Genomic DNA, 9,142 nt, shown 5'->3' with positions numbered 1-9,142 from the left:
TCGATGTCCTGAATCATTTTGACTTTGGGGAAGAGCCAGAAGTCGCACAGTGACTGATGCGGTGAATAAGATGGATGAAGACACATCGTAATGTTTTTATTTGACATAAATTGCCATACCAGAAGTGATGTGTGACATGGAGCGTTGTCATGAGGGAAGATGAAGCAAAGACACTCACAAAAGAGGACTTCCAGAACTGCTTCAGAAAGTGGCAAGAACTATGGGATAAGTGTGTTAGAAGCGAAGGGAAATATTCTGACGAGAATTAATGGCAATGTGTCTTTTACTGTAATAAATTTTTTTTAACATTCAGTGTGTTTTTCGATCATACCTCGTATATATGCATACGTGGGAGATTGTTATATTTTTATTATAAATATAAAACTCCAAATAAACAAATAAGTTAAAATTAAAAAGTCCCAATAATCTCTGACCCCTCCCCCATGACCACTGTGGGTTTTTCCCCCCAGGCATGTGAACACTGGGTGTGTGTAGGTAACCATTATGACACCCAGATCCATGAGGTCCATTCTCTGGATGAAATCGTATTCAAAGAAGTATGATCCAAATAGCCAAAACTGTTTTTTGTTTTTTAATGCAGTTTTTATAAATTCTGAAAACTACCAGGGAAAACAGTGTTACTGATTTTTAAGTGTTGAAAAACTAATAATTAAAATAGTATGGGACTTCCATTTGCAACAATATGGATGGACCTAGAGAATATTATGCTAAGTGAAATAAGTCAGATGGAGAAAGACAAATACCATATGATCTCACTTATATGTGGAATCTAAAGAAAAAGATAAATGAATGAACTAATCAGAAAAGTCTCAGAGACAGAGGAAAAACTGAGGTTTGCTAGAGAGAAAGGGGGTGGAGATGAGGGGGAGGAGAGGGGATTAGAAAGCACAGTCGGTAACCACAGGATGACCACGGGGATACGCAAGTCAATTTGGGGAATGTAATCAATAATGTTGTAAAGATTGTGTAGGGTATCCGATGGACACCTGTCCCATTAGGGAGACCACCCTCAGGGATGGTGTAGATGCCCGATCACTGCACTGTACACCTGAAGCTGAAGCTGAACAATAATGAATGTCAACTACAATTTTTTATATATATGTGTGTGTGTAATTACAAGAAGCGGAGTACAGCATTAAGAATAGAGGCGGTGGAAATGTAACGGCTGTGTGCGATGTCAGAGGGGTAGTAGATGTGGGGAGGGAGGTTATCACTGGTTGAGGGGTATAAATGATAAATGTCTAACTATTACATTGTTTTGTACACCTGAAACAAAAAAAAAAAGTCAGCAATTATCAGATTGCATTTAGAAAACAACAAAGTTCTGCCACGTGCTGATGAAAACGGATAAAATAAAAATACGAAGAAAATATAAATTTTTCAAAAGATGGTACACCAATATCATTATTATTAATATATAGAATAAAATGTTAAAGCAAAGTATTATTAGTGATAAAGAGCATCGTTACTTAATAAAAGGAATAATTCTCAAAAATAAATAAAATAAACTAGTATGGTATTTGTTCACATATGGGCATATCCTATGTAGGGTTTGTTACTGTGCCAGCACCACACTTCATTATTGTGTTTTTGTAGCATATTTTAACATCTGGTAAAGCAGATATATTACCTTTCTCTTTTAAATGTTCACATCCAGTCATTATGTCATTTTGTCAAGTTGCCACTTCTGCCTTCCCCCACAAAAACTCTTTATTTTTACTGAGTTGGTAATGCCATCTTATCTGTCAACATTGTCTTTTCATGTAGTCAGTTCTTTTATCTCTCAACTTTTGTAGTTTTCACCATATGAGCCCTACAAGTTTCTTGAAATGTAAGCTCCCTGAGGGCAAGAGCTTTGTTTGTTCACACATCATAAATACATGGCACATCAGAAGTGCTTAATATTTATTTGGTGAAGAAGAAAAATAATCAGAAGAAAAAATGAGCTGAAAAAAGGAAATACCGATAACTCAGAACTACAACTGGAAGTCATTTGTCACCATTCGTTATCAAAGATCAAATCATTTGTTTATGAAGATGTGGGAGAACAGGTGATCTTATACACTGCTAGTTAAAGTATATGCATTAATCTTTAATAATGTTTTGACATAAAAATCTTGCTGCCCGGAGATAGACTGCCCCTTCCAGGGCTATCCCTGTCTTAGAGATAGCAAAGGGCTTGCCCAGAGCACAACTTTCATATACAAACCAACCAATCCCAGGTTCGTGGCCCCAACCACCCCCCATATCTAACTCACACCAAGCCAGTATTTCCTCCGCCCTCAGTCATCCAGGGCCAGATACCAGGCAACTACAGAGATCACTCCTATAGCCCAAAGCCCTCCAGAATTATTCAAACTAGCCAATTCCAACTGTTTGCCCTGCCTTGCCTGCCCTGTGGAAACTCCAGGAAAGGCTTTAGCTTAGACTTACCCTTCACTCCTGTCTTCTGTCCGAACCTGGTGTTTCTCCTGTGGTCCTGTGTGGCCTGCACTGACCTCCCCTCTCAGACCTGTGAGGAGAAATAATTTCCTCTTAGCAAACCTCATTCTTATCTCCGCTAGTGGCCACACCTACTTTACTATGCCACATCCAACAGGTACGTTGATAGAACAGTATAAATCGATACAACCTCTACAAAGAGCAATTTTTAAAAATATCAAAATTTAAAATTTCAATTTGTGTTAACCCTGGCAATTCCACTTACGAAAGTATCGTGTAGGTACTCATGTGAGAAGTACTATGTAAGACTAAGGTAGCAGTACTCCAAACTCAGACATTAGAAGCAACTTTAAGTCCTATCAGTACAAAACTGTTAAATAAATGGAGCTCTATATGGGCTTTTATGTATTGATCTGCAAGATACATTGTTAGGTAAAAGAAGCAAGATTCAGAAAAGAAAGTGCACTGCTTGAAGACAAAGATGCTACCATGCTCCCCAAAAATAAGACCGGGTTTGATATTAATTTTTGCTTCAAAAGACGCATTAGGGTGTATTTTCAGGGGCTGTCTTATTTTTTCATGTACAACAACCTATATATATTTAAATACAGTCATGTCATCTTCTGGAACATCGCCATAACGTACTAAATGCATCCATCTGGCTGACGATCTTAACTGGGGCTTATTTTCAGGGTTGGTCTTATATTCAGGGAAACACAGTAATACCAGACTGACTCATTGCCAACCCCTATTTTGTCCCTAGTAGACCTTAGTGAGACTTGGGAAAGTTATTTAATCTCTGTACCTCCATTTTCTTACCTGTGAAACAGGGATAGTTTTCAGAGCAATTTGAGATTCACAGGAAATTGAAGAGAAGGTACAGAGAGTTCCTATAAACCCCCTGTTCCCACACATGCAAACCCTCCACCATTATCTATACACCTTACCAGAGTGGGGTATTGGTTACAATGTGACCAATCATGTACAGTTATAGCTATAGTATGATCCATAAACTGTAAGAAAACTCATTTTCAAAAGCAGATTGGGAGGAAGTATGACAATGAAAAGGGTACCGTAATCCAACCTGGAGCACAAAAGGAACATGTAAATCTAAATGCATAAACTCTTGCATTGGTCCAGGTATCGGATGAGAGTGATGCAAAGATCTTGGTGAAGCATCAAAACACACAGTATGAGTCCAAAAGAAAATCACTTTCAAATCCAGCGAGAGAGTAAGCAAGGGAGCAATCAAGAATAGACTGAAAAATGCATGGATATTTTGCTTTGAGGAGTGAAGTTTTATTATCTGAGTATCTTAATATACATAAAAATCTGTTTTTTCTTTTTTTTTTTTCATAAAAAATCGTGCCTGCAATTTCAAGGTCTATTACAACTTGTTACTCCAAAAAGAATCACCTTTGCTAAATATCCAAAGTCATCACTCACAAATTCTACCTTCCACAAAACACCAGAACAGAATTCAGCTAAATGCTTTGCCACTTTATAACAAGAATCATCTTTCCTCCAGTGTCTAATAACACGTTCCTTATTTCCATCTCAGGCCTCAGCACCAGCACTTTTAAGTAGCGTTCAAAGTGTGTCTTAGTGTCTCCCTGTTGCTTATGTGAAAGCAGAGATATAAGTTGAAGAAGGAAATGTTAAGCAAAAAGGAGTCAGAATTTGAAGATTTGGAAAATTCTCAGCCTGTGCTCATTGCAAAAAAAGAAAAAGAGAGAGAAAGCATGTTCTAGAGAGAACCCAAAGGATATAGCTAGACAATCACTTAATAAAGAGATTATGGATGTGACAGGTGGATCTAATCAGCCATTCCAGCAGAAGCCAGGAATAGAGATAAGGTGATAGCATAAGAAACACTGAGAGCTTGGGCTAAAGGGAATAAATATGTGAGAAAACGAAGGAAAGACTTCTGGGATTCTATAAGAAAAGACTGTTAAAAGCCTAGCCTCTGGCTGTAAACATGCCTTATCCTTCAAGAAAAAGGCAGAATGGCAATATACAGATTCAACGCAATTCCTATCAAACTACCAAGGACATTTTTCAGAGAAATAGAACATATAATCCTAAAATTTATATGGAACCATAAAAGATCCTGGATAGCCACCACTATCTTGAGAAATAAGAACAAAGTGGGAGGTATCATGATACCTGACAACAAATCATACTCCAAGGTTATAGTAATCAAAACAGCATGGTACTGGCATAAAAACACATAGATCAATGGAACAGAACAGAGAGCCCAGAAATAAATCCATGTCTATATGGTCATTTAATCTATAACAATTGAAGCAAGAATTTACATTGGGGTAAAGACAGTCTATTCAATAAATAGTGCTGGGAAACCTGGACAGACACATGCAAAAAAAAAAAAAATGAAGCTGGACTACCTACTTACATCATATACAAGAATAAATTCAAAATGGATTAAAGACTTAAATGTAAGATCTGAAACCATAAAACTCCTAGAAGAAAATATAGGAAGAAAGTTTGCAGACATTACCCTTAGTAATATTTTTACTGATACATCCACTTGGGCAAGGGAAGTAAGAGAAAAAATAAACATATGGGATTACGTCAAACTAAAAAGTTTTTTCACAGCAAGGGAAACCATCAATAAAACAAAAAGGCATCCTACTGAATGGGAGAAGATATTTGTCAACGATACACCTGATAAGGGGTTAGCATCCAAAATTTATTTAAAAACTCACTCAAATCAACACCAAAAAAAACAAACAACCCAATTAAAAAATTGGGTTGTTTGGGCAGAGGACACGAAGAGACATTTTTCTAAAGAGGACATACAGATGGCCAACAGACATATGAAAAAATGCTCAACCTCACTAATCATTAGAGAAATGCAAATAAAAAGCACAATGAGATACCACCTCACCCCAGTCAGAATGGCTATCATCAATAAATCAACAAACAAGTTTTCTCCACATCCTGCTGGCGAGGATGTGCAGAAAAGGGATCCCTGGTGCACTGTTGGTGGGATTGCAGATTGGTGCAGCCACTGTGGAAATCAGTATGGAGGTATTTCAAAAAACTGGAAATGGAACTACCTTGAGACCCAGCAATTCCACTCCTAGGTATCTATCCAGAGAAATCCAAAACACTAATTCAAAAAATTTTATGCCCTCCTATGTTTATTGCAGCTCTATACACAATAGCCAAGACACGGAAACAACTGAAATGCCCATCGGTAGACAACTGGATTAAGAAACTGCGGTACATTTATACAATGGAGTAGTACTCAGCTATAAAAAAGAATGAAATCTAACCATTTGCAATAATATTGATGGACCTAGAGAATATTATGCTAAGTGAAATAAGTCAGATGGAGAAAGACAAATACCATATGATCTCACTTATATGTGGAATCTGAAGAATAGAATAAATGAACAAACTAATCAGAAACAGTCTCAGAGACAAAGAGGAAAAACTGAGGGTTGCTAGATGGGAGGGGGAGTGGGGATGAGGGAGAAGGTGAGGGGATTAGAAAGCACAGTCGGTAACCACAAGATTGTCACGGGGAAATGAAAAACAGTTTGGGGAATAGAATCAATGTTGTCAAGATTTTGTAGGATGTCTGATGGACACTTGTCTTATTAGGGAGACCACTTCATGGACAGTGTAGGTGCCTGATCACTGCACTGTCCACCTGAAGCTGAAGCTGAATAATAATGAATGTCAACTATAATTTAATATATATATATATATATATATATATATATATATATATATATATATATATATATATATATAAAATCACAGGATGTGGAGTACAGCATAAGGAATGGAGACAGTGGAAATGCAATGGCTGTGTGCGATGTCAGAGGGGTAGCAGATGGGGGGAGGGGGGTTATCACTGGTTGAGGGGTATAAATGTCTAAGTATTGTGTTATTTTGTACACCTGAAACTAATAATATAAATAAATGAATAAGAAATAAGAAATAAGAAAAAGGCAAAATGACTCCAAAGGTGACCGATTCAGAGACGGGTGAAGCTGCCATTCCCTCTATGAGCCCACAGGGCACAGGCCCCAGGGATGAGGCTGTTCCTTCCTCAGTTTCAGCAGGCCCAGCTGCTGGGGCATCAGGGTTGGATCTTCCTTCAATACAAAACCAATTTAAAAAAAAAATACGTTTCTGTTTTTTTTTCCTTTTTTTGGATAATTTTTATTTTTATTAGTTTCATTTATTTATTTTTTTAAGGAGGGTGCAGCTCACAGTGGCTCGTGTGGGGATCGAACCGGCAACCTTGGTGTTATTCACACCACGCTCTAACCAACTGAACTAACCAGCAACCCCCAAAACCAATTGTTTTAAAATACAGTAATCAAAATATTTTAAAGATAGTACTATATGTTCTTCTGCACACTTAAAAAGATCTAGCAGTGGGTGCTATTAATAACTACCATATTTCAAAGAAGTCATAAACATAAATGATATTTTTAGATATTTGCAATAATGTGATATGAAAATACTTATAATTTCCATTGGTAATAAAGTCATTGCTTACATTTATATGTAAATTATATTCATAAAAAGGAAATACGAACTTTTAGGCACAGGTTAGTGAAAATAAAGACATAATTTTTTTCCCAACAAAGTTTATGAATTCTGTCCACAGATACTTTGGGGTCTGTGAACCCCAAGGTAATACATCCTGAATCAGAGAAGGAACAAGTTGGAAGGTTGTTACAGAAGTCCAAGCCAGCACATAAATGGGCTACACTGATGGCAGGAGGGATGGAGGGAAGTGGGTAGTTTATAACTGTATTTGGGGAGCTGACTCAGTAGGATTTGGTGATTGAATGGGTGTGGACCGTGAGGGGACTATGAGGTCTGAGCTGCTCGTTCGGTAATCGAGGGGACAGTGAGAAATCCATGGAACTACAGAACAGAACATGGAAAGAGAAGCAGCTTGAGTGAAGTGAGAATGGGTCAAGATAGAGTTTGGTTTGGAAGGTGCTCAATGTGAGGTATATCAATTTAACAAGATAACTGGATATATGGTCTGAAGCACAGAAGGAAAGATGGGCCAGGGTTCCAGATTTCGGAGTCCTTCACATCATACCAGGATTAGATGCAATGGTGCAGGGAGAACATGGGAAAAGAGAAGATGTGCAAAACAGGAGCTAGAGGACCAGAAAGATTTCAGGGAAGAGCAGAGGACTGGAAGACTGCAAAGATGGTGGAAATGGAGCAAAGTCAGAGAAGTAGTAGGAAAGCCAACAGAATCATTTGATTCCTACACTGTAGAGACTCCGGGCTCACATACAAGATTATACAATCATTATTTTACACACTGCATTTGTAACATACTATGCTTCAGGATTCATATCACGTCCACTTTTATAGTAACTGTTGTTTTACTTACTGAGGTTAAAACTAAAATTTTTAAATGTCGCTGTATTACTGATTCTAAGAAGCTATTTTATTTCACCTGTGACTAAGAAAAACAAAAAAACCTCCGTTTAGAAGTTACGTTTTAATAATTTATTTTTATTGTGGTAAAAATATAAATACCACAAAATTGACCATTTTAACCAGTTTTAAGTGTACAATTCAATGGAATTAACTACATGCACAATGCTGTACAAACATCACCACTAGCTATTTCTAAAACATTTTACGCCAAACAGAAACTCTGTACCCATTAAGGAATAGCTTCCAATTCTCCCATACCCCCAACACCCTGTATTCTCTAACCTACTTTCAGTCTCAGTGAACTTGCCTATTCATATAAGTGGAATCTTACAATATCTCTCCTTTTGTGTCTGGCTTATGTCACTTAGCATGATGTTTACCAGGTTCACTCATGTTGTAGCATGTGTCAGTACTTCATTTTTTGTAAGTGAAAAATATTCCATTGTGTGTACATACCACATTTCCTTTAGTTATTCATCTGTTGATGAACAATGGGTTGTTCCAACCTTTTGGCTATTGTGAATAACCCTGCAATGGACGTTGGTGAACAACTATTCGAGTCCATATTTCAGTTCTTTTGGGTATATACCTACAAGTGGAATTGTTGGTTATATAATAATTTCATGTTTGGCTTTTAGAGGAATTGCCAAACTGTTTTCCACAGTGGCTGCACCATTTTACATTCTCACCAATAATACATAAGGGTTCCAATTTGTACCAACTCATTTTCCTTTTGTTACTATCACCATCATCATCATCACCATCCTAGTGGATATGAAGTAGTATCTTATGTGGTTTTCTTTGCATTTCTCTAATGACTAATGATATTGGGCCATCTCTTCACGTGCTTGTTGGCTATTTGTGTGTTTTACAGAAATGTCTATTCAAATCTATTGTCCATTTAAAAAACTGATGTCCAGTGTCATTCTGTTGCGTGTGAAAATCCATTTCTTTCAGCACCATCTGTTGAAGAGACTTTTCTTTCATCATTGAACAGACTGGCACCCTTGTCAAAATCAACTGACAATACATCTATAGGTCTATTTCTGGACTCTCAATTCTATTCCGTTGGTCTATATGTCTCTTCTTATGCCAGTACCATACTGTCAATGTAAAAGATATCCAAACCTCTGGATGATTTTCATAGGAGCCAAACTGATGACATGTGCTAAGGAGCAAGATCTCAAATCCTCCATAGAATAACAGTTTTGCAGCTTCTTTTATGCGT

The sequence above is a fragment of the Rhinolophus ferrumequinum genome, chromosome 4 (genome assembly GCF_004115265.2).
Source record: "Rhinolophus ferrumequinum isolate MPI-CBG mRhiFer1 chromosome 4, mRhiFer1_v1.p, whole genome shotgun sequence".
NCBI classification, from domain to species: Eukaryota; Metazoa; Chordata; class Mammalia; order Chiroptera; family Rhinolophidae; genus Rhinolophus; species Rhinolophus ferrumequinum.
The sequence above is the reverse complement of the archived record's forward strand: the minus strand, read 5'-3'. Positions refer to the sequence as shown.